The sequence below is a fragment of the Symphalangus syndactylus genome, chromosome 1 (assembly GCF_028878055.3).
Source record: "Symphalangus syndactylus isolate Jambi chromosome 1, NHGRI_mSymSyn1-v2.1_pri, whole genome shotgun sequence".
In the NCBI taxonomy this organism is placed as follows: Eukaryota; Metazoa; Chordata; class Mammalia; order Primates; family Hylobatidae; genus Symphalangus; species Symphalangus syndactylus.
Genome location: NC_072423.2, coordinates 141,627,488 through 141,653,968, shown reverse-complemented (window position 1 = coordinate 141,653,968; position 26,481 = coordinate 141,627,488). Strand labels below are relative to the sequence as shown.

The window sequence follows — 26,481 nt, the reverse complement described above, 5'->3', positions numbered from 1 at the left end:
TTTTGTTGTAATTATCCTGTCTGGTAACCCCCTGAGCCTCTCGGATCTATAATTTGGTGTCTGTCATTACTTTGGGAAATTTCTCAGCCAACATTTCTTTAAATATTTTTCCCATCTCTATTCTCTCTCTCCAGTCTCCTTCTGGAACTCCAATAAGCTATATGTTAGACTGATATTACCCCAGAGCTCTGAGGCGTTTGGTTTTATTCTTCTTTTTCCTTTCTAAAAATTTTTTCTCTTTGTGTTTCAGTTTGGGTAATTTCTATTAACTCATCCATTCTTGTGCATTGCCCACCTTTTCTATTAGAGCCTTTAGCTTATTAATCATAGTTATTTTAAGCCCCCTATCAGATCGTTCCAACATCTGTGACACGTCTGAGTCTGGTCCCGATGACTGCTTTGTCTCCTGGGTTTTTTTTTTTCTGTTTTCTAACTTTTACTTTAGTTTCAAGAGTACATCTGCAGGCTTGTTATACGGGTAAATTGTGTGTTGCAGGGGTTCAGTATACAGATTATTTCAATACCCGCGTAATAAGCATAATACCTGATAAGTAGGCTTTTGATCCACATCTTCCTTCCACCCTCTACCCTCAAGTGGGCCCCAGTGTCTGCTGTTCTTTTCTTTGTGTTCATGTGTACTTGTATTAGTCCGTTTTTATGCTGCTGATAAAGACATACCTGAGACTGGGAAGAAAAAGAGGTTTAATTGGACTTATAGTTCCACATGGCTGGGGAAGCCTCAGAATCATGGTGGGAGGTGAAAGGCACTTCTTACATGGTGGCAGCAAGAGAAAATGAGGAAGATGCAAAAGTGGAACCCCCTGACAAAACCATCAGATCTCGCGAGACTTATTCACTACCACGAGAACAGTATGCGGGAAACTGCCCCCACAATTCAAATTATTTCCCACTAGGTCCCTCCCACAACACGTGGGAATTATTGGAGCACACTTCAAAATGAGATTTGGGTGGGGACACAGAGCCAAACCATATCAGTAGTCAATGTTTAGCTCCCACTTACAAGTGAGAACATACGGGATTTGCTATTCTGTTCCTGTATTGGTTTACTTAGGATAATGTCCTCCAGCTCCACCAATGTTGCTGCAAAGGACATGATCTCATTTCCTTTTTATGGCTGCGTAGTATTTCACGGTGTGTATGTACCACATTTTCTTTATCCAGTCTACTGTTGATGGACATCTGGGTTGATTCCATGTCTTTGCTGTTGCGAATAGGGCTGTGATGAACATTTAGGTGCATGTGTCTTTATAATAAAACAATTTATTTTCTTCTTGCCTTTTTGCATGCCTGGTAATTTTTGTATTGAAAGTGTGGGAGGATAAAGATGGGGGTAAATATATTTTAATGCCTGGAAATGGGCACATCTTTCCTTCTGCTAGTTCTGCTAGGTCTCTAGTGTAAGAGTTTGAGTTAATCTAACAAGGAGTTGGGCTGACTTGGAGGTTTGTTGTCTCTGTGGTTACTCTCAGTGATCTACCAGCCTCATATTCCTCCAGTGATACCCTGTGTTCAGGGCAAGGGCTGATTGCCAAGTCTGTTTTCCAGTGACTGCTGCACTCTCAGAGACTTCAGTCTTTCCTTTGCGCCACGTCTCAGAGAAAGTCTGTCTCCACATATTACTTGTCACTGAATGCTTGCCAGCCTGGTGACAGGGAATGGGGGTTGGAGGTTGTTCTCTTGTTCTGATTAAGCCTCAGTCTTGGGCAGGCAGTTTATCCCCAGAAACCAAGGAGACGGCATTTTCAATAATCCTGCCAATCCTTTAATAATCCCGCCCTTTCCTCCAACACAGTCTTGAATCTAGCTTGTAATCTTTCCCCTCTCCCAAAATAAAGCTTTTGTCTTCTAGGGGAGACACAGGGGAAAAGTCATATGCCAACTCCCCTTCCTCCACGATCAGAGCACCGCCTTTGTATCTCCCTCTGTGCACTCGGCATATCCTGTGTAGTAGGGAGTATACCTCTAAATATGCTTTATCTTGTCTAATAGAAGATATGATCTTCCTGTGTTGTCAATCTTGGCTTTTTATTATATAATTGTTCTATACATGGTTATCTTTTATCTCAACCAAAACCATTTCTTCTTTGATAATATGATACAAACTTTCCCTTTAAAAAAAAAAAATAATATTTCCAGCTGGGCACAGTGGCTCATGCCTGTAATCCCAGCATTTTGGGAGGCTGAGGCAGACAGATCACTTGATGCCAGGAGTTCAAGGCCAGCCTGGCCAACATGGTAAAACCCTACCTCTACAAAAAAATAAAATAAATTAATAAATAAATTAGCCAGATGTGGTGGCGCACACCTATAATCCCAGCTACTCAGGAGACTGAGGCACGAGAATCGCATGAACCTGGGAGGCGGAAGTTGTAGTGAGCCAAGATCGCACCACTGCACTCCAACCTGGGTGACAGAGTGAGACTCTGCCTCAAAAAAAAAAAAAAAAAAAATCAGTATTTCCTTTTGCAATTTCTTATACTTCCTTCAACCTCCAAATACACAACAAATAGCATAGAGGATTAAAGTTGACCTGATCCTTTTCCGCAAGTTCTCCAAATAGAATTATAATTATATATGACTAAGGGTCTGCAGTCCTATACTAGAGCCACAGCTCCCCACTCAGTTGTTGCATGGCATTAGGCAAAGGACTTAAACTTCCAAGCCTTAGTGGGGATAAACGAGGCAAAAATTCATACTTAATTCACAGGATTGCTGTGAAAACTACATGAGATAATGCATGTGATAAGCACTATGCAGATGTCAGTTTCTTGTAAAATTATCATTTTAAGAAATAGTTGCTTTTGGCAGAGAGGAGGAATGGAATTAACTTTTACTGAGTCCTATGCACAATGCTCAGTGCCTCTGCAGTCTCCATTTTAGTGAAGCCACACCGGTTAAAAGGCATATGTATTATCATTAACCTCGTGTGACAGAGGCAAGGTGCAAACAAGTTCCTTTGTCACCACTGACATAGCCTACGTAGCTGTGAACTATTACTTTCTTCTTATGACTGCAGAAAATATCTTCTGCGGTGTACAGACACATAATATAGCCACACCAAAAGATTACTTAGGAAGGTGGTAGACCAGTAACCTTCCAAAGCAGTGAATTCACCACCAAGCCTCTAGACTCCGTATGTTCAGCTATATGGGTTTTGACAAATGCAATGAGTAATGTATCTACCACCACAGAACCATAACGAATGGTCCCACCACTCCAGAAATTCCCTCATGCTGCCCCTTTATGTGGTTTAGACATTATGATAGAATCAAACAGCTAATACGCCCTATTCGGGTCTCTGGTTCCCAGGACCCAGTCCCCTGGGCTCCTGAATGGGACTCAGCTTAACAACCCCAGCTTGGTTGTCCAGTGATTATGAATCCATAGCTTTTTTCTGTAGGTTATGTTCTGCAAGACTAGAGACCATTTTTAGATTCTTGCAATGTAACCCTAGTCTTAGCTAGCCTCAGGCACTGTAACCGTGGTCCAGGCTAGCCTCAGGTACTGCAATCCTAGTCTAGACTAGTCTTGCGGCATTGCTAACCTAGTCTAGGCTAGCCTCAGGTACTGCTTAGAGGCAGGCACCAAGGATCCACAGGCCAAGATGCCCTATAACTGCCCCTGCCCCATCCACCATCTGCCATCAAGCCATCGCAGGCATGGGCATCATGGGCTGGGGCCTCTGCAGACTTTCCCCTTGGGGCCCAGAGTCCCTTTTTATGATAACTAAAAGGTCCAAAGTGTAACAGGCCTTCTTTTTGAGACAGAGTCTCACGCTGTCACCCAGGCTGGAAGGCAGTGGCACAATCTCAGCTCACCGCAACCTCTGCCTCCCAAGTTCAAGCAATTCTCCTGCCTCAGCCTCCTAAGTAGCTGGGATTACACATGCTTGTTACCACACCCCACTAATTTTTGTATTCTTAGTAGAGATGGGGTTGTACCATTTGGCCAGGCTGGTCTTGAACTCCTGACCTCAAGTGTTCCTCCCGCCTCAGCCTCCCAAAGTGCAGAGTTTACAGGTGTGAGCCACCAAGCCTGGCCACAGGCTTTCTAATTTTCCTCCATTTTCCTATTTAAAAACTAGAAGCCAAAGACTGAATTTGCACAATTCCTATGCTATAGCAACAAAACGCACAGTTGCAGCAAGTGAATCTGTGTTTTTAAAACACGTTCTCTTTTCTTTTTTCTTGCCATCAATGTACTGTTTCTATTTCATATGAACTGATAATTATTGTATGCAATGCTTTCCCATCATGAACACTTAGTCATTTTTTAAAAACATTGTTTTGATCATGTCACTTCCCCGGCCCAAAACATTACCCAGTTTGCAGTTGTTTGCCATTTAGCCATCTCTAAATCCACCCAAACTGCCTCCCATGCCTCCCACACACAAAGCTCTGCTTTGGCCAAACAGGACTTATTTCCATCCACTCTACACTTGCCTCTTCTGCAAGGGTCACCATGACCGTGAAGCCCTCTCAGACCACAGGAATGAACTTCCTCTCTCATCTGGATTCCTGTAACCCAAATTCCCCATCATGCGAAGACGTCCTGACATATTATGGCTATTAACATACTCCCTGCAAGATCTCTCACCATTGTAAAGAGTTAAGCTTCCCTTGAGTAACCATCTATCTGTCTTGTAGACACTGCGAACTGTGTAACAGAGTCTTTCCTTCCACCTGCTGACTGCTAAAACCTGAGAGCTAAATTTGTACCCTATTTCTAGAAAGTACACAGGACCTTATGCCACACATATACAATATACACATACACTATACAAAACAGTAACTTGTACTTCAACCCTGGCTCAAATCATCACTTCCTACCCTTGTTTTCTCTTGGACTCATTTGTCTTTCTGATTTATATTTTATCTTGCCACGTTGCATGCATTGTTTTGGAAGGTAGGATGAAAGCGAGTGAGAAAAAGCTAGAATTCTTTCCCATGCCTGGCACAGACACCCTGTACTCCCTGTGATGCGAGGTTGACAAGTAGATCTTCACATGCTGATATGTGTCATTATCTAAGGGGTGTGTCTGGAAATAAGCTCACATTCTTCAATCTGCCTCTGTTATGACCAAGCAAAACTCAGGAGGCCCCAGAGTCTGGGTACATTAAACATCACCAAGGTCCTGATCTAGAAATCTCCCATAGTTTTAAGATATTTTCAGAAAAAAACAATACAATGGATGCCAGGAGCTAAATGTCCAAAATAGTTGTGTGATGATGGTAGGAGCAAATCAGCAAAAAATCCCTACGTTGTTTCTTACTGGGATTCTAGACCTTGATCCTCCCGTCTTGGTATAAAGTTTCATGTCCACAGTTAAAGCCACTCATTCCGCAAGTGTCTGTCTGAGTCATTTCTACGTGGGAGGATGCTAGACAATGCTAGCTGCCTACATTCGCCTTTCTTCTTTATGAGTAGAACCCCAATTTTGCTCCAGGCAGCCACATATTCTTCCTTATGAAAAAACAACAATGAAAAAACACCTCCCTTCCCCAGATCCCCTGCAGCTAAGTATTGCCACGTGGCATACTTCTGGCCAGTGAGACATAAGCCGAAGCTTACTAATTAGGGTCTTCCAAGAAAGCTATCATTCTTCTAATAATAGAAGGAGCACACTACCCTGGCTCATCCCTTCTGACCTCACGTTTTGCCCTTTAGACTTCCTGGAAGGTAGATGTAATGACAGAGGTACAATAGCCATTTTGCAAACCTGAGAATGATAAGAAAGACAGCGGAGAAAGCTAAAGGGCACTGGTGACATGGAAGAGCCACTGCGCCAGTCCGGAGCCACTACCCTTGTCCTTATCCTAGCACGAGAGAAGCGAAACCCTACAATTCATGCCAGCATTTTAGGTTTTCCATTACAGGCAGCCAAAGTCAATCCTTAGTGATGCAGGGAGGCAGTGTGCTTAATAATAAGAGAGATAAATAAGACGCGATCCCAGTCAGCACATGGTTCTCATCTATTGGGGGAGATAAGAAACCCGGAGGAATAATCACAAAGCCTGATGGACCGTGACAAGCACATAAGCCATAGCTGGGGTGCTCAAGAGAGTTCGGAGGAGGAAGAAATGGCTTCTAGCTAAAAGCATTTAAATTGGGCCACTTTACACTAAAATATCACATTTATCCTACCTGGAGAGACACTGCTCAATCCAAGAGAATCAACCTCTCCTGGTAGAACTGTATGCATTACATGTCTTGGGAGGTAGTTTGAGGAGTGGCTCCCTTCCCTGGACAGGGCGAAGGAGTGTGGCTGTGCCAGGCGTGGCATGGGAAGACATCATGCTGATTCTCTTTCTCCACCCTCCCTCCCCTCTTCCTCCCATCCACTTGCTTGTTCTCAGTGCCCAAAAGGGAAAAATCTTTCCTCCATCACTCTCTGGACGATTCTGGTGCTGCTGGCTCATGCCCAAGAATGTCCTGGCCAAGCAGCATCCCAGAGGAGGGTTTTGGTTGCATGTTTTAAAACATCACAACAAAGCCCCTGATGAAGAATCTGAGCCTGACACTTGTCCCCAAGGAGGCCTGCCGAAGTGGTAAGGGCGGCCCTGTGCAGAGGCCCTGAGACCTCAGATCTCATCTCCTATAGGAGCTGCACAGCCAGGACAGAGAAGAAAATACACACTGGGTTTTAAAGCGCTGTTTCCCGGACCACACTAGGTGACAATAAACATGAGATCCAAGAATCAGTGACCAAACAGTATAGCCAGCCCTCTCCTTTTCTGCTGGAACTCAGCCACCTTGAAATGTTCCCCGTTGGGTTCTCAGTTCAAGGCTCACACCCCGAACTACACTGGGGATATCTGCCAGATTTTCCTATCGAATTCTAGTCCTGTCACCATCATTTCCAAAACCTGCTGTGAACAACATCCCGGAGACTGTGAAACTGATCTCCAGGCCCACGCAACAAGCCCAAGTCCCCAGCCAAGACCTCAAGCGCTCTGCCTACTCCACCCACCATGTAAAGAAGGATTTTGATCAACAATGTATGGAAATCACCGTTTGCACTCTGAAATCTGCAACTACAAAAATATTTTACCCAAAACACATAGGCACAGACAACACATAAGACACAATCCTAGTCCACACATGGTTCTCATCTATCAGGGGGAGATAAGAAACTCGGAGGAATAATCATAAAGTCTGATGGACTGTGACAAGCACATGAGCCATAGCTGGGGTGCTCAAGAGAGTTCAGAGGAGGGAGAAACTAAAAGCATTTAAGTTGGGCCACTTCACACTAACGTATCACATTCCACGACAAACACAGAATTCTGTCTGTCATGGAAAAGGTTAAATTTGAAAAGACCGCCAAAGTCTTCTCATCACATCACATACTTGAGAAATATCACGCATTATGCTGAGAACACATTTATGCCTAATGAACTGCACAATAGATGCAAATTAAAACATGCTAATTGGCTTTAGCTGTTCCTTTACATAAAGTCAATACTTCTACGGATCATTAAATGTATCCCTTTCATATTAATTTCAAAAGAAAAATTAATTGCTATAAAAACAAATTCCCTGGTGTAGGCAATATAAAGATTCAAATCTAAAATGTTGCTACAGTAAAACATTTACCGTGTCAGCTCCTAAAACCTAGTAAGTCTTCAACTCAAGCAAAAAAAAGAAATTTCGTATTGAATTTTTTTTCTGTGATTTAAAACTGATTAATTCATGCTGCTTTAAGTTCAATAGAAACCTTTTGCTTACATTTCAAATTTGTTTAAAATAAGCATTTAGTTATCTATTTTTTTCCTAATTAGATGAGAAAAAGGACACTAAAACCAAGAAGGAAGCAAAAGAAATTGGCGCTTGAGACTGCCCTGCCTGTCCCATTGACTGCTCCCTCCCCTAAAATGTATGCAGTATAGTGTCTGGCACATAAAGGGCCTCAATCAGTATTTTTTATTTAAATGAATGAATTAATCGATTAGCTTTTTGCAATGTCTTATGATGCCTTTAGCTAATTAAAATAAAATAATAGTTATAATTTCTTGGATGCTTACTTTCTGCCAGGTACCCTACAATGTAGGTGTTCTCTTCAATTTCCAGATACAAAAACAGAGGCCAGCAAAGTCAACTCAAATAGGTATTAGGTTTCAGAGCCAAGATGCAAATCCAGGTCTGGCCACAAAAGTCAACACCATTTGCACATGGTCGCCCCAGCCTAGGGTCATGGGTGGTTACTAGAGAAGGGAGCAGATGGGAGCATGTGCTCCACGAAATTCAATCCAGCTGGCTACCCTGCAGGCGGTCTCACAGTGCTGGTGTATTGACCAGAGCCATGGATAAGCACTGGCCTTGCACACTCACCGAGGGCAAGGTCATCCTTCAGAGAGACTCACATTAACCAAGCCCAAAGTGCTGGGCATGAGTACAGCACCAACACCTCTTTTGCAATAGGAATCAACATCTTGAGGACCAGTATATTCTCCCCAAGTAGCAAGATCTGCAACAGGGAAAGCTCAGTTAATATCAGAATGTTGTTGAGAAAACCAAAACAGAAGCAAGTACAACGATTTCCCAGATGTTTTCAGGGCAACTAGACTATTTGGATTTCCTTGGCTGTCACTACTACCTGCCACCGATCTTTATTCCAGGGACAAAGACTAGATAAGTGATTCCAATGTCTCAAGCTTCTCTCTTTTCAATCATCTTCACTTTGCAGCAAGCCTCCTCTATTTGTATATGCTAATTTATTTTCTCAGATTACCCTCAAGCCTCTGTCCTGGGAAATCTTCACCTTATTTTGGGCTCTGGCCCAAAGACCCAACAGATTGATACTAAAATTTAAGATCAGTCTCATTTCCCTTATTTTCAAGCCCTTATATTTGAAGGAACTTACATTTGGGGTATACACCCAAATAAATGAAAACAATATCATATGTGTGTGTTTAATATTGTTAACGTGCTAATGAAAGACAAGTGGGCTGTAATAAAAGCCCAAAACATCTTGAGGTACGGATTCTTACAAAGTGTAATTACACTTACATCACGTAAAATATCACATCACTTTCACGTTATTCAAATGCAAGGTACTATTCTGAAAAAAGAATAAATCAGTGTTTGCCGCAAACCTCAGGACTAGTTGACTTTGTTAGTTCTCAGGATATCAAAAGAAGAAAAAGGGAATGGAATTTATAAAATGATCCACTAAGGAATGGAAGTTGCTGGGACAGAGAGAGGAGATGAAGGCACAAGGAGGAAGGCACAGCAACAGGTTTGCGTTCTGGTACAAGGACACAGAAGTCATGGCTAGTTCCTCCCACACTAGGATGTACTTTTTGGAAAAAGTGCCTCCTTTGAAAAGCTTACAATTAAGCCTAGTGATACATTGCACCATTTGATGGTAGTGGACATGAAAACATGCTTAAAAACCCTCTGGGAAATGCAAGTGGCTACATTACAATCTGTAAACAGTCCTGGTCCCAACTTCAAATGAAAATGTAAACGGTTTGAAAACACAGCTCTGACCTATAGTTCCGTGCTTAACCAAAGAGTCTATAAAGATTAGGAAACTTTTTTCTATCAATAGAAGTAGTAACACATTACCATTTATTCCAAGGAGGGGAGGCCTCAAATCTCTCATTTCAAAAACCCTAGGATTTTCTGGCTCTCAGATTTGTGCCTAAATTCTCCCTAAAGTGGAGATTTTGTCTAAAGTTTCCATGCTGATTTTCCAATATCCAATAAGCTGAGCACGAGTTGTCCAGGAAAGCAAGACCACCGCTGCCCAGCAGCACATTTGTATCAGTTTCCCAGAGCTGCGGCCACAAACTACCCCAAACCTGGCAGCTTAAAACCACCCAAGCGCATGATGTTAAAATGCTGGAGGTCAGAAGTCCAAAATGCATCTCACTGGGCTAAAATCTAGGGCTCAGCAGAGCTGCATTCCCTCTGGAGGCTCTAGGAGAATCCATTGCTTTGCTTTTTCCAGTGTCCAGAAAATCCATTTCCATGCCTTTTCCAGAGGCTGTGGTTGGTGGCTCCTGAATCCATCTCCAAAGCCAGCAATGGCTGGCTGAGTTTTTCTCACACGGCATCACTTTGGTTCTCTGCCTTCATCGCCACCTCTCTTTCTCTGAATCTTTCAAGAAGTCTGTGATACTGAACCCACCCAGATAACCCAGGATAATTTCTCCATCTCAAGGTCCCTCCCTTCATTACATCAAAGTCCCTTTTGCTGCATATAATAACAGATTACAACGACAAGGATTAGGATGTGGCCGTATTCGGGAGGCCATTATTCTGCCTGCTGTTGCACTCTCGGCTAATACATAAGGATTCGCAAAGTACAATGAAGGTGCAATGAAGTCAATACAAGTTGCAAATAGAAATCTGTTCTGCTCAGGTATTTGAGTCCCACAGCCCTGTGGGTTTCACGCACAGACACATTGCATCCTCTGTGTCATGACCTTTCAGAGAGGGTGGAGTGGGAAAGACAGAGCGCCATGTGTGCTTGGTGGCCCTGCATTCTCTTCTTTGGCTGGTGATGGTGGGTGACTATCCACCATCCCATGTAAGCAGAGAGCTGCGCCCTCAGCATCTCCGAGAGCCCTGCTGCCCCTGATCTCAGCTCCCTGGCTTCACTGTGGCTGTCTGACTCATGAGCTCCAAACTTGCTCCTGCCCATGCCTCCATCTACTCATCTCTGACTGCTGCTGTTTAACCTGATGCAGGGTTCATCCTTACCCAAAAACCTACAGAAGATCAGAAGTAAGCACCGAGTCTCCCTCTGACACTAGGGATAACTGTCCATTTTCAGGCAGGTGCAGAAGTCCAAGGCACTAAGCCTTGGTGAGCACTTCGCTAGTGCAGCCCACCCTCCATTCTAAAGAGATGGCTGAGTTTTGGAAGGCACAGCTATAAGAATCTGCGTTCTGGCTGCCCAAGGCAAGCGGGCACCCAGCGTGGCTCTGGAAAGTAGCTTGGTAAATAAGACGGAACCCAATGCACAAAAATACCTGAATTTCTTTAAAGACTTCACTTTTTTTCTTTTTTCTTTTCTTTTTTTTTTTTTTTTGAGATGGAGTTTCGCTCTTATTGCCCAGGCTGGAGCGCAGTGTGTGATCTCAGCTCACTGAAACCTCTGCCTTCCAGTTTCAAGCAATTCTCCTGCCTCAGCCTCCCTAATAGCTGGGATTACAGAAGGCCGCCACCATGCCCAGCTAGTTTCTGTATTTTTAGTAAAGACAAGGTTTCATCAGGTTGGCCAGGCTGGTCTCGAACTCCTGACCTCATGATCCACATGCCTCAGCCTCCCAAAGTGCTGGGATTACAGGAGAGGGCCACCACGCTTGGCCAAAGGCTTCATTTTTTAGAGCAGTTTTAGGTTCACAGCAAAATTGAGAGGAAGATACACAGATTTCCCATATACCCTCTACCCCCAACACATACATAGCCTCCCCCATTACCCACATACCCTAGCAGAGTGGTGCATTTGTTACACTTGAACTTACATTGACACATCATTATCACCCAAAGTCCATAATTCAGGGTTCACTCTCGGTATTGTACATTCTATGGGTCTGGACAAACGTACAATGACGTGGAGCCACAATTATAGTATCATTCAGAGTAGCTTCACTTAAAATCCTCTGTGTTCTGAAGACTTAAATTTTTCTGCGAAGTCTCTGCGGCCATATTACCTAGGGAAAGTCGTGTGGGCTTGAATTTCCTAACAAAATATTGATAATTCTGCCTGCGTCGCCTGCACATTGGAAATAATATAAGCTCCATGTATTTGGATAAAAATGTTATTGTAAATAGTTACAAACTTTAAGATAAGTTAACATTAAATTTTAAAATAATAATATATAGGGCCTTTGATAAATGAAATAGCCCTAGGGTTCTAAAATGATACGTAATTTAAAAAATATGTTTATGACACAAAAAATTGTTAACTACCTTGATAAATACGGAACATTCATACAATCTAATATTATACAACTACTGTTGTGAAATGAAAAAATATTCATTTTTATGTTTTTTCTTCATGTTTACTTTTTGTTTCTCTTCCTTTGTATAGTGGACAAAAATTGTACACATTTACAGGGTACAACATGATATTTTGGTACATGAATATATTGTAAAATGGTTAAGTCAAGCTAATTAACATATCATCACCTCACATGCTTATCATTTTTTGTGGTGAGAACATTTAAGATCTACTCTCCCAGCAATTAAAAAATATACAATACATTATTATTAACTATAGTCACCATGTACAAATATTTTTAGAATGAGTATGAAGTCGTATGAACAATATAATACTGACTATGAAAAAAATACGCTAGAAGACAATGGAAGGAAAACATCAAACGCTGGCAGAGATTTCCTCTGGATAGCAAGTACATCTGCTAAAAATCATTAGTGGCAAACAACAGGAACTGATTCTGACTAACTTCAGCAAAAGGGGTTTTATTAGGATACTGAGAGCTCAGAGGACTGAAAGCTAAGGAGCCATACCTGTAAGTCAGTGAGAACTAAGGCAATTCTAGAAGCTTCTAGACAGCAACCTTAGGAACATCCTCATACAGAGTTACTAGTCAAGGTGCCACCTCCAGGAATGAATAAACTCCAGCACTTTTATTCCCCTCAAAATTCAAATCCCTGGGAAGAAGCTTGCTATTGGTCCCGCCTGGGTGACACACCCACTCCTGGTGCTGAGGGAAGGCACTCGACCTGCTTTTCAATGACCCCAGACTTCCCTTAATGGGGAGAGATGTGATTCCCCAAAAGGAGATCAGAGGGTTTATGGAAAGGAATGGATGGTGAGCAGCATGAAGGGAAAAAAAAAATGTCCAGTGGAATTAGGAGTGACTTTTTCCCTCTCTTTTATTATTTTCTTTAGTTGACAGGTTGCACCCAGTAATTACAAAATTGTGTTGGGTTTGGTTTGGTTTGGTTTGGTTTGGTTTTAGACAGGGTCTGGCTCTGTCACTCAGGCTGGAGTGCAGTGGTATGATCACGGCTTTCACTGCAACCTCCACCTCCCAGGCTCAAGTCATCCTTCCAATTCAGCTTCCCAAGCAGCTGAGACTACAGGTGCACGTCACCACACCCAGCTAATTTTTTTATTTTGTGTAGAGACGGGGTTTCAACATGTTGCCCAGGCTGGTCTCGAACTCCTGGGGTCAAGTGATCCAGCCGCCTCAACCTCCCAAAGGGATTATAGGTGTGAGCCACTGCAATTGGCCACAAATTGTTTCTATCAAGATGGTGATAGTCTCCTTTTTGGTCATGGTTGATGGTTGCCCATCAAAGCGTGCCCTCCCTTTTTCCCTAACACCATGGCTGGGTGACATTTCCCATCCTTCCTGACACGTAGGTATGACCCTGGGACCAAGGTGGGCCTCAGTTGTCTCCAGTGGAAAGTTAGCAAAAGTCCTGCCTCTGCCCTGAGGCCTCCTAGGCCTGCTCACCTGGAATGCTCCCCTCAGACCACATGAGAGGGAAATAAACATATATTTCCTTAAACAACTAAAATTATTGTGGAGTCTCTTTAAGGGACTAGCCTTATCTTAATGAATAGAAGCAAAATGTCATTCCAAGTGCGACAGGAGTTCTATGCACGATGCTCTGAGAGGCCGTGTTGTGTAATGATTAAGAACCCACACTCAGGAACCAGGCTGCCAGGGCTGAAATCTGGGCTCCAGCACTTACTAGCAGCAAGGCCTGGGCAAGTCATTTAGATATTCGGTGCCTCCGTTTCCTCATCTGTAAAATCTCGTAGGGTTGTTATGAGGATTAAGAAAATTCTTCTATATAAAATCTAACTGTGACTCACACAAAGGAAACACTATGATAATTTCTACATGATTCAAAAGAAGTAGGCTCATTTTTCCACAGTCACAGTTTAACAATTTTTATGGAAAAAATTAACACATCTACAGGTCAGCGCTAAAAATAAAAACTGAATAAGAATGCAGGCCAAAATATCAAGCATTCTTTGTGCAGTAGAAATTATTAATGCTACATACAGTAAGAAGGATCTGTTTGAGATGCTCAAAGAAATGCTTCAACTCACTGGTGTGAGCTGAAGATAGAATTTCATTTTAAACTCTTCTATTTCAGGGTTCTATGAGTTTAGGTCAGATTTATAATCCTATTTGCACAGACTTGTTCTAATCTGAGTACACACGCACACACACTCTCATTGATTTTGAGGCCACATGTTCATTCCACATTTCAGCCCACGATTTATGCACTTGTAGGAATAAAGTACTATTCATTCAATGCAGAGGCACGCTGCCTCTGCATAAAAAGGTGGCTTGTTAATTCATTTCTCGAGTTTTAATACTTTCTTACAATTTCTACCAAAAATTCTGGAACATTTTTAGGTGTGTATGACTGCACTGTGGAAAAAAATGGTAACCCTTTCCTTAACCCCCAAAAGGCTTAACTCACCTAACTTTGGCATGGGGCCTTTGAGAAGGTGAAATTAAAAGAAAATTGTCCTTCAAGCAGGCAGTCTGATTTCTAAGGAGCTATGGGTTACAAATATGTTACTAAACAAGTTTGCTAATAGAAAATTTTCAAAGGTTCCTACTGTTTTTTAAGCTGATATATTTCCCCAGGGAAATTATCACAAATTTCCTAGTATTTCCTCTCACAAAATATTCCATGGATAAGTCCTTAACAATATAAACCAGTTAAACGTGACCTACTAGATACAACTAAGTGAGGACTGAAATGTACCATTGATGTAAGGAAAGAAAGTCATGTCTTCTGAAAATTAATACATACACTCAGAAGTCTCTGAGCATATTAAACCAAAGGAATTAAATAATGGAGTTAAGAAGAACTCTCAGCTCACTCTAATATTTGCTTATTCATTTGTTTGTTTGCTTGCTTGCTTGTTAAGTGATTGCATGTATATTTGCAGACAGTGCTCATATGCAAACTAGCAACCATTCCTATGCACGGTTCCTCATTCCTCTAAGGGCAGAATTTAAGGGCAATGGGTAGAAGCTGTAAAACACATCCAAATTGAGCCATACAGATGCAGAATGGCCTGCCTTGTGAAGTAGTGAGTTTGCTGTCCCAGGAGTATTCAAACACAGACCGGACAACCTGGGATGCTGTAGACAGGCTTCAAGGATCAGAGGGCTAGTTAGAATAGATATAGGTTCCTTTTAACTTAGAGAGCCTAGGACTTCACCAAGGCCAACTGAAAGGCTTTAATTCATTTCATTTTGATCTAACATTGTTTTTCTCCTGCACTTCCTGGCCCAGGAATAACCTGCCACAGAAGACATGGAGAACATGCTATGAATGCCACAAGAATACGCTTCCCCCTCCACACAGAGAAGGGTGGTCCCATATGACCTTGCACCTGGGGGATTCCTGGGCTCCACAGCAGGTAGAAGGAAGAGTTGAACAGGGTCCCATGAAGAAGTTCCCATCCTCCTTTACTGGGGAACTGTCACCTTTTTGTGAGGAAGCATCGCTTTTCATTTCCCCAGCACCGTCAGCTCTCAGCAGGAGAAATCAGCCCACCAGCAGAAGTAGGGTGCTGATGTCACCTGCCATTCCGTGTTCAGAGGGAGCGATCTCAGACAAAGGGTGCCAGTGGAGCCCACCAGACTAGAGACCTTTACAATCTTACTGATCGTGCCCATGCAATGTTTCAAGATCCCCAATCTATAATCACAACTCTCATCTGCCTGAGTCACAGAAAAGCAGAAAGCTCATTCCTTGAGAAACGCAAAGTCAAAATCACATTAAAAGCCATCACACTCCCTTCTTTACACTCAATGTCACCGTTCCTAAATCAGAATGCTCGGAACCAACCAAGAGATCATGAAGACCAAGATAGAACAACACCTGGGGAATAGGACATGTAGCTCCCTGGCTGGCTGAGGTGGGATTTGAAAATGCAGCCACTAACAGAATTTGCACGCTGCAGGACTCCTAGTCAAGCTGCTAATAAAGAAATTGCCTGTGCTAGGGGACTAAAAATGTTCTGTATTGTTAAACTGGCATTATGTCCATGGCATTATGTCCATGCTGAGGTTGGAATTATGATGTTTAAGTGCCTGCTATTCTGAATGGACTTTTTCCAATAAAGAAAAATGGACTTAATGATAAGCAAAAAAGTATGTAAGATGAACCCACCGGAAGGAATAACTAGGCCATCACTCTTAGCTGCCTGCTGTCTGTCCTTGTGTGCAGAGCTACAGGGGTGATGCCCACCTCCCAGGTGACAGCCGCACCTCCCAGGTCCATCCAGTGATGGAGTTGCCTGGTTCCTGGGTAGGAGCGAAATGGCCCCAATCCTCCCTCTGACTGTGTTCTTAGAGTAGAATGTCCTTTAATAAGTCCCTGGTATTTGTCAGTAACACTGAAATAGCTCTCTTGTATTCTATCACTCTAATCATCTTGCAAACCAGACTCCAATGGCCACTGGCCAGAGCTGAAACCAGCTCTCCCTGCCCCACGCTTGGGCAGAACAGAATGTGTCCTCCTGCATTCTTCATGCCACGAGGATAGCTGGCAAACGCTCCGGGAGGAGAGGTGGGGAACTCCTTGAAGCGTCAGGGAATGGAGAATTAACCTGGACAGGGATCTCCACTGGAATTAGGGGGTGCGAGTCTCCCTGAAATAAAGGGAATCATGAGCCTAAACAGCTTCTAAAGATGGCTGTTTCCTGAGACATCATCTTACAACCTAAAACCTGAGAAACTTGTGATGCCACTTTTTCATAATGCAACTCCATTAGGCTCACTCAAACACAGCACCTCCAAACAACCAGCAATAAAAATAAGCTCCTTGGCCGGCCGCAGTGTCCCATGCCTGTAATCCCAGCACTTTGGGAGACTGAGGCAGGCAGATCGCATAAGGTCAGGAGTTCGAGGCCAGCCTGGCCAACATAATAAAACTGTGTCTCTACTAAAAATACAAAAATTAGGCAGGCATGGTGGCCCATGCCTGTAATCCCAGCTACTTGGGAGGCTAAAGCATGAGACTCCCTGGAACCCGGGAGGTGGAGGTTGCAGTGAGCCGAGATTACACCACTGCATTCTAGCCTGGATGAGAGGGAGACTCCATCTCAAATAAATAAAAAAAAAAAATGGCTGTTTCCTGACACGTCATCTTACAAACTAACACCTGAGAAACTGACGCCACTTTTCCATAATGCAACTCCATCTCGAACACAACACCTCCAAACAACTGCAATAAAAATAAGCTCCTGAAAGAGATCTGTGGATAGAAGATGGTTGCGCAACCATGTGAATGTACTTAATGCCACCAAACTGTACACTTTAAAATAGACGCACTATGTGTATTTTACCACAGTAAAAAATAATTCCATCTCAGGCTCTAATTCTTGATCAAGAAACAGCAGATACTTACTCATCAGCATCCTCTATAATTGTATATTGAGAACTCTTTTAAACTGTTGCCATGGTTAATAATTTAGAAAATAAATTAAAATATTGAGTCAAATAATAACCAAGCTGTCAGGCTGTGCTGCAACTCTGTCTTTGGCATTTCAATTATGCATGGCATTAGAGCTTTGATCTCCATAACGAGTTGATAGCACACAGAAAACAAGACCATTTCTAAAAATGTGTCATTGGCCAAATGCTTTCTTACAATCAATTCTAAATCTTCCAAGTTAAGAGAATTAGGTAACGTAAGCTAAAGTTGCAATCTGAATCAATCTAGCTTTAATCAGTTCTCCCTTTTTTCTAGAAATTAGTGTGCTTAAAATGGCACGTTTTCAAATAAACTAGCATAACGGTTGTGTTTCTCCTGCTGTCTTTGAACATTAACTAACAAGAAAAATCTGTCCTCAAAAACATTATTTTTAACTTCCTGACAGGCAGAAGTTAAAGAGTTTTTTTAACAGTATTTCTACAACAAAATACGTCCCATTAAAATCAATCAATGTCTACTGTGGTTAACTTTATTTATCAGCTGCCATAAAATATGCACCAGAATCAGTTGCTGTGTTCAAGGACCATCTCTTGAAAACAAGAACATGAAATTCTGACTCACTGATAGTTGACCTTTCACTTGATATTGTCTTCCCTGATCCTGAAAGGAGAATAAAAAGCAGTCATACGTGTCTTCATGGGACTTTCACCCCATATCACCAGCACGGCACCTGGCACATAGTAGTGGCACTAGGAGTATGTCTTAAAAGAATAAACAGGAAAACAGCATCATGGTTTATGAGTTAAAACAATATACAGAGAAGTGAGAAGTATTCACAGACACTTTAGACAATAGATCAAGTTGCAGAAAAGTTACATATATGGATCTTTATAAATTACGTCATTTCAAAATCCATTCCCTTGCCATATGAATCACCCTCTGTGTTACTTTGCATTGCTGCATCCTACAAAGGGAAGTTTAATTGTTGTTGCTGTTTTTTAGAATGCAAATAATTTTCTAATTTATGTATTTTGTAACTATGATGATACTGGACATGTTGTTCCTGATTTGTTCTTTTTAAAAGTAGAACATGTAAATATCTCAAATTTATTTTGTAATACAAAGGGAATAAAATATAAATGGTGAAAAATGGAGTTCTTATAATTTCAAATGATTATACTACTAACTCATCCCTTTACCCTGTTATATTAGAAATGGTATAGTGCTGAAAAAGGATTTCTGAGGATTAATAACTAATGTGATAAAGAGAAGAACTTCTGGACAGAAGTGAAAAGAACAATCAGTATCAATGTAAGAAAACATTGTTTTCTGTCTCTTTTGTTTTACATAGCAGTGCTTTATATGGAAGGTACCTCAGAAATATGAGTTAAATAAGAATAAAATCCCATCCCTATGTTCCAAATTCACATTTTATAAAGCACTCGTCAATTTGGAACGTGCTCCTTGTGGTATGTTCACATTGCAAGATCACAGCCAAGGCCCACACTCCACCAATTGTTAATGTGGAATTCTATTTAAGCATAAAAGAGATTCCATTATTGCCTACTTCAAAAACCTATATTTTCTATTAGTAAGAATAAATCAATTCCCTATGCAGGATAACTACCAAATCAACACCATTGTCTCAAACTTTCTGAGTTAGGAGCCAGCAGCTGTGTGACATATGAAGTTTTACGCCAATATGGATTATCGCTCACCTCCTCCACAACTGCTAAGACAGAATTTTAATCAGAGGGTAACAAAGGCAATGCACAATGCACTCTGTGTGCCGAGTGGTCTATGTCCTTCTGCTGCTAGAAGAATGCCTGTGCTAAATTATGCATGCTTTTCTGTTTGCCTGAAAGACATCTACATGTGCACTGACCTTTCCCAAGGGAGACTAGCTAAGGTGAGAATTCTACATTTTGCTTCTGCTCACATGAGCTTTATTTGTTGTCATTAAGGACCATTTTTTTTTTCCTTAATGTACCTGAAAGTAGCCAGAAGGGAACCTCTGCTGCCATCTCTGAATACTGAAAAGGAAGGAACAGCTTATCTCCAGCTTAGAATTCATGCCCAAGCCCAGGAGTGCAAGCCCAAGCCATAGGGGAGGCCAGAATGCACTCTAAGAAGTGTACCCAGCTGCTTGATGGCACACCAGGGAGCCAGGGCTATCTGTTCACCCCCAACAAGGAACGCTGAGGCTCCTCAATCAAGGGATGGAGAGGGACCAGGCTAGTGCCAGGCTCTGGGAATTGTAACAGAACCTGAATGGCCACTCCCCATATCACTTCCATCTCAGAATCAAGGTATGTGAATCAGAGATAAAAAATTTCAAAGTATCAGCCTCTTGCGCACAACCTGAAATCTACACCTTGTACCGAGTGTTAAACTAGATGAAATTGGCCTAAAGCTGCTTCAATACTTTGCATCCTTACACAGCAAACTGCCACCTAAGAGAATATTCTTGTAACAAATAGCTGAGTCTCAGCCAATCACAGCAGCCAAGCTTCAGCCAATCACAGGCTGCCAATGAATCAGATCATAAGGTAAATGTCTCATCACACTGTGCCCAAATAAGGCAAATGCTCAGCCATGACTAATCAAGCTGTGCCTATACTTTCTTTCTCTGTCCATAAATATTGCCTGCACACATTGCTGGGCTGAGCTCTCTGAACCTCTACTACTTCAAGGTGCTGCCTGGTTCATGAATCATTCTTTGCACAAATAAACTCCACTAAATTTAATTTGTCTGAAGTTTTTCTTTTAACACAAGAAAGAGAAGAAGAATTCTGAAGTACTCTTCCCTTCTTCTATTAGTGTTGACTCTTGGCTGAATGTCTGAGAGGTCACAGAAAAATCTGAGGAAGAAGAAAACACAGACATCCATTGCCAGTAATATGGCAGATTAGATAGCTGAAGAAAAGCTGTACAAAACACCTAAAGTTACTGAATGTCAAAACACGCACATAATATATACATATATGTGTGTATGTATATATGCGCGTATGTATAGTATAAATATACATATATATTATAAATATACATCCGAATTCAGCATGGTTGAGATGATGGGTAAACAAGGAAAGCTGTCAGAGTCCTGAAATAATAGGAAAGCATGGATCCAAACAGATAAGAAAGATCAGGCTTGCTCTTGCTAGCCAGGAAATCAATGTTAGTGAGCCACTTAGAAGGGACAAGGGGCAATGTCAAGGGCATATGCTGGGGCCAGAGGTTGCCAGAGGAGATCCCATGCACAGACCTGAATGGAGCAGCCTTAGGAGGTAAATTAGAAAAATATGATCCAAGAAAGCAAGTGGAGATGCTTGCCCATCTCAGCATTGGCTCTGGGTGAAAAATGAAAAAGAGGTGCCCTGAGAATGCCTAACTATAAGGCCTCCTTCACACATGTATGGGCTGAAATTGGCACTCTGGGGCCCCAAAATTTCCATACCAAAGATTTCATTTTGAAACACTTTGGAATGATGGTACTCCCAGATACTTCCAAGAAATAAATGTAAGTCCTCTCTGAACAAACTCACTTTAAATATAGGCCTCAAAAAATTCTCACATTAACATTCCCACAGATAACATTCCAGTGACCAGAAGCTCAAATCAAAATACCACAAAACTCTCAGGGGGGAAAGCTGTCATGAGCAAGTAACAGGAAAAAAAAACATGCTGCAAAATTACATGCACAAAAATTGTAGATATTGGAATTATCAAATAAAAACCATAAAAATGTTTTATCTTTAAGTGTATGGCAAAAGACAAAGAGACTATCAAGAACTATCAGATAGACTTAAAAAAATAAAACTTTATTTATTGAAAGACAGAAGATCTGACCCTTATTTAACAACTTTACATGAAAAATTGTTAAATATAAAAATAGTTCCAATAACTTTAATTGAGAAAAATTATAATACATTCCATCTCCATGGAAGACATTCAGACAACCTTGACAGGTAGAATAATATGTCAATTGAACAATAAAAACAAATTCAAATCCTAAAAACAATTTGAACGTGAATAAATATATAGTATAGAAAAAATACAAAGTACATAAAGGCTTTTTTCTTCTTTTTATACAATCAGTTTTATCAATGTGTTTTATCAATTTTCAACATTTGGTAAGTTTATGGGTATTTCACATTCAATCTGCATGTAAAAATAATATTGCAACACAGGAAAACACATTTAAGACAAAAATGCTTCAAAACTTATGGAAATAGTGCAATCATAACAAGCTAAAGAGATGTACAATAGCCACCTCTTCTTCTCTTTTGTTTGCAGTGTGTGCAAAGCAAATGTTTTAATTCATTCAAATACAAAGCAGAATTCAAATTTCCTTAGCAGGGGTCAGAAAACTAGAGCCCACTTGTTTTTATAAATAAAGTTTTATTAGAATATAGCTGTGCTCATTCATTTACATGTTGTCTATGGCTGCTTTTTTCCTATGATGACAGACTTGAGTAGTTGTAACTTACACTGAATGGCCCACAATAGCCTAAAATATTTATTTATTATCCAGCCCTTTACAGAAAAAGTTTCTATAGGATAGTCTGTCACAAACTGCTGACTATGTATTTTCCTGAATTTCTAATGTCTAAATATCACTTCCTATAGGGTTTTATCTCATGTGCTTGGGACTGAGAAAGTCCTTAGGTCCCAAAACCAAAAAAAAAAAAAAACAAAAACAAGAATCATCCAAAGAGTGGCACTACTTTTCAAAAAGCCATTAACTGAACAGTTCTTATGCACAGTATGTACAGTATGTCTGTACGTTGACATTAGAAACCGAATAGATGGTCTACATATTGTATTGGACATGGTTAAAAAGATAATTTGTAAAACAGAAAATAGAGTTGAAAAAATTACCCAACAAACAGCACAGAGGGAGAAAAAAGATAGAAATATGAATGAGATTAAGGAACAGAGAGGAACTCTACAGCACATCTCACTAGAGTCCCAGGAGGAAACACTAGCAACATTGGGGAAAGAGGTTATTTTCAAAGAAATAATGGCTGAGAATTTTCCAAGACTGATGAAAGACAATTATCCTTGAGTTCAGGAAGCTCACAAAACTCTGAACAGGATTAAAAAAAAATCCTCACTCACCACATTAAAAATAAAAGCATAAAGGAGAGAGTAGAAATAGGAAAAACAAAGATACTTAAAGCAGCCAGATAAAAAAGGCACGTTTCTATAAATATCAATTCAATTTAAAACTGACTTCTCAAAAGCCAGTTAAATACTATATTTTAAGTACTGAAAGTTAATAACTTCCAACCTAGAATTTTATACCTAATGAAACCATCTTTGAAAACTTAGAATAAAACAAAGTTACTGTCAGATAAATAAAACTAGCAGAGTTTACTTCCAACAGGCCCTTACTAAAAGAACTTCTAAATAATGTATTTCAGGAAGTATATATCTCCCAGAAGGAGTAAGAGGCAAGAAGAAACTGTGACTGGGAAAAAAAATACATAAATGTGGTTAAACCCAAATGAATGCTCACCATTTAGTACAATAGCAATAATAATATCTAATTTGTCAATTTACAAGATAGATAAGGCAAAAATACTAAACAGGTGGGGATCACAGTTTTCTAATACTTTCTTTTAGGAAAAAGAAACATAAATATATTGATTAGTGGTTAATTTTAGACTTTGTTAAGTTAGACACATATGGAAAAATTTCTAAGAGAACAACTGGAAAAATAGTAGAATGTGTAACTTCCAAACAAGTAGAAGAAAAAAATTGGAAAAAGAAAAAAAAAAGCACTCAATTCAAAGGAAGGAAAAGAAGGAGAGAAAATGAAACATAAAAGAAGTAGAATAAATAAGGCACATAAGATAAATAGCAGTAATCACAATAAATGTAAACATACTAAGGCTCTAACTTAAAGACTGAGGTCATCACATAGATAGTTCTAAATCTAGCTAAATGCTATTTTCATATCAAAATAAAAGGATACACAAAATATTATGATTCTACTTACATGAGGTACTTAGAGTAGTCAAAATCATAAAGACAGAAAGTAGAATGCCAGGGGCTAGGAGATGGATAAACAGACAGTTAATTGTTTAATGGATATAGAGTTTCAGTTTGACAATATTAAAAGAGTTCCGGAGATGGGCAGTGGTGATAGTTGCATAACATGAACGTATTTATTACCAATGAACTGTACACTTAAAAATGGTTAAGATGGTAAATTTTGTTGTGTATATTTTGCAACAACAAAAAATGAGGTAGCCAGGCACCATGGTTTGCACCTGTAATTCTCAGCTAATCGAGAGGCTGAGGCAGGAGGATCACTTGAGCCTAAGAGTTGGAGGCTGCAGTGAGCTATGATCACACTACTGTACTCCTGAGTGACAGAGCAGGATCTCATCTCCATAAAGAAAAACATATTTTTTTTAATGGGGAAATAAGAAAGCAAGACATAGAGTGGAATATTATTCTGCTTTAAAAAGAAATAAAATTCTGACACATGCTACAACACGGATGAACTTTGAAGACATTACAGTAAGTGAAATAAACCAGTCAAAAAAGGACAAATCACTATATGATTCCATGTATATGAAGTTCTTAAATTGGTCAAATTTACAGGGACAGAACGTAGAATGGTGGTTGTCAGGGGCTGGAGGATGAAGGAATGAGGAATTATAGTTAAATAGGTACGAGTTTCAGTTTGGAGAGATGAAAAAAGTTCAGGAGATGAACATTCGTGATGGTTGCATAACAACGTGAATGCACTTAATGCCACTGAAGTGTTCACCTAAAAATGGTTAAAATAATGAATTTTATATTATGTATATTTTACCACAATAAAAAAATTTTAAGACACAAATGTACAAAATAAAAAGATAAGGAAGTTTTAAAGTTAAGGGCTGGCCACGCATCACTAAAAGCAGAACCATAAGACACTGTGCACCGACTGAAGCAAAAATAATTATTCATATAAACTACAAATTATTTTTGTCTGAAAAAAATGAACCTCCATTTAATTAAACCTGTAGATATAAGTAACGTTTATAGAAAATAAAGAAGACACAAAACAAGTAAATGACGATACCAGGAAGAGGACTTTCAATTACAAGAGACTTCACAGACTAAGCAATCAAATTCAATGTGGGGCCCTCCTATACAACATTAATCAAACAAAAAGAGATACTTTTTGAGATAAGGACAATTTAAACATGGTCTGGGTATTCAGTAATTTTTAAAGAATGATAATTTTTAGGTATGAAAACAGCATGGTGGTTATGTACAATAAAGACCTTATCAAGTTGAAATATATATGATATTTAGGGGGTATGCTTATATCATGCTACTCAAGGAAAAATCTAGTAGGCTCTATAATTTTCTGGCCACTTGCAGGTAACAAAACTCCTAACGTTACTTTAAGTCACAAAACATAATTGTGATTCAGTTAATAGAAAGTTCAGCTCAATGTATGACATTGACTCTAAAGAAGATCAAACAAACAGTAAGACTTCCTGCTGCATCCCCCAGCTGGGATCTGTACAGGTAGCCTATAGGCTTCTTCTCTCTTTTCTACCCACTTTTTAGCTGCTGTTACTCTTCTCTCTGGGTTTGAAATATATGAAGAAGAAAGACCACATGACTGCCACTGCCATGAAAATGCTGGCTGCCTCACTATATCCCCTTCCTCTTTACAAAAAGAATCACAGCAATAAGTTTATATTTCCTAGCTTCTCTTAGAGCTAGGCATGACCACATAAGTGAACCCTGGCTAATAAGCAAAAATGTTAGGTGGAGCATCCTAAAAGTCTCCTTAAATAGGAGGGGGCAGACCGTTCCTCTGCCCCTCCTTTCCTTCTATGCCTGGAAAGTGATGTGATGGCTGGAGCTTTAGCAGCTGTCTTGCGCCATGAGCACAAGGAATCTATTCCTAGGATGTAGGAGCAGTGAAGTAGAAGACTTGTTCCTAATAACTGTGTGGAACTACCACCCCATTCCCGAATTGCCTACTTCTTGACTTATTCTATGTAAGAAAAAAGTAAACTCCTATTTTGTGTTACCATTGTTCTTTCATTTATATGCAGGCAAACTTAATCCTCACTAGTGCAAATGGCTTCACATCCTGTAGACGAGCATATACTTAAACCAAGTTTCTCTCTTTCTTATGGGTACTTTTGTAGGTTTTCCAGGGGCTCCCTGCTGGGCCCCTTTAACCAAAATCCCTGTGATATGGATGATGCATTTAAGTCTTCTGTTTGTACTGCCCCCAAGCCTACCCCTGCAGCCCCTAAAATTCACTCCACAAGCTGTCTGCTGCCTGTGCCTCCTGGGCAGAGGCCAAATTGTTCCAGGCTGGCTCTCCATCCCGCCTGGGCCACATCTGCTCCACAGGAAGCGCACACAAATCTCTCCAACATGCTTGGCAGCGGGGAGGCCCTATCCCAGCTGCCCCCCTTCACTCTGCCACCAAAGTGTCTCACCCGAGTCACATGACAGCCTGCCACACTCTCAGTCTCAGGGGACACAGAGCCTACTGTCCAGGCAGCCTCAAAGCAGCTGCTCTCTCCAGGCTTGGGGTGGGGGCAGCACCCCCACAACCCTTCCTCCAGGACAAAAGGACAGTGACAGGAGCACAGCAGAGGCTTCTTCAAATAAAGCCCCTCACCCATCCAGTACCAGCGTTTTACTGTATCTTCAGAGTGAGAAAGATTTTCAAGAGCTTGATCCTGGTGTTTGGACATTTCATTTGAAAACCTCCATTGGGGTCTTTCTTGCACCTAATTTTAGTAACTGCTATATAATGTATCTTGAAGGGTTAGCCAAATTTTCCCATTCAACAGCCTGTGGAACTGGAACAAAAACAAATTATTTGTGGATGCACATTTCTGGTAAAGCTCAAAAGAAAAGCAAGGAAACAGTTAACAATATTTGGAAAAGCAGTTACCCCTGGGGTGAGGGAGTGGGAGGTAGGAAGGAAATATGACCAGGAAGCACACGTGAAGGGTTTCAAAGGAATGTTCTAGATGCTTATGGATAGTTATTTGCTTTATTATCATAAGTTAAAATGGA

General features: G+C 40.7%; 1 protein-coding gene across 8 annotated transcripts in view; it reads right to left on the bottom strand.

Moving 5' to 3' along the window:
• Positions 1–26,481, bottom strand: part of CSGALNACT1 (chondroitin sulfate N-acetylgalactosaminyltransferase 1) — a 415,609-nt gene that overhangs the window by 311,309 nt on the left and 77,819 nt on the right. Inside the window, exon 3 of one of the 8 annotated variants that reach the window (XM_063637633.1) lies at positions 18,046–18,084. The exons of 5 other annotated variants lie outside the window; for them this stretch is intronic. The gene's annotated coding sequence lies outside the window, so the exon portion shown is untranslated. Of the gene's footprint in view, positions 1–8,352; positions 8,372–18,045; positions 18,175–26,481 lie in introns of those variants that run through there. 2 more of the 8 variants (XM_055286380.2, XM_055286443.2) reach the window with 2 other exon arrangements.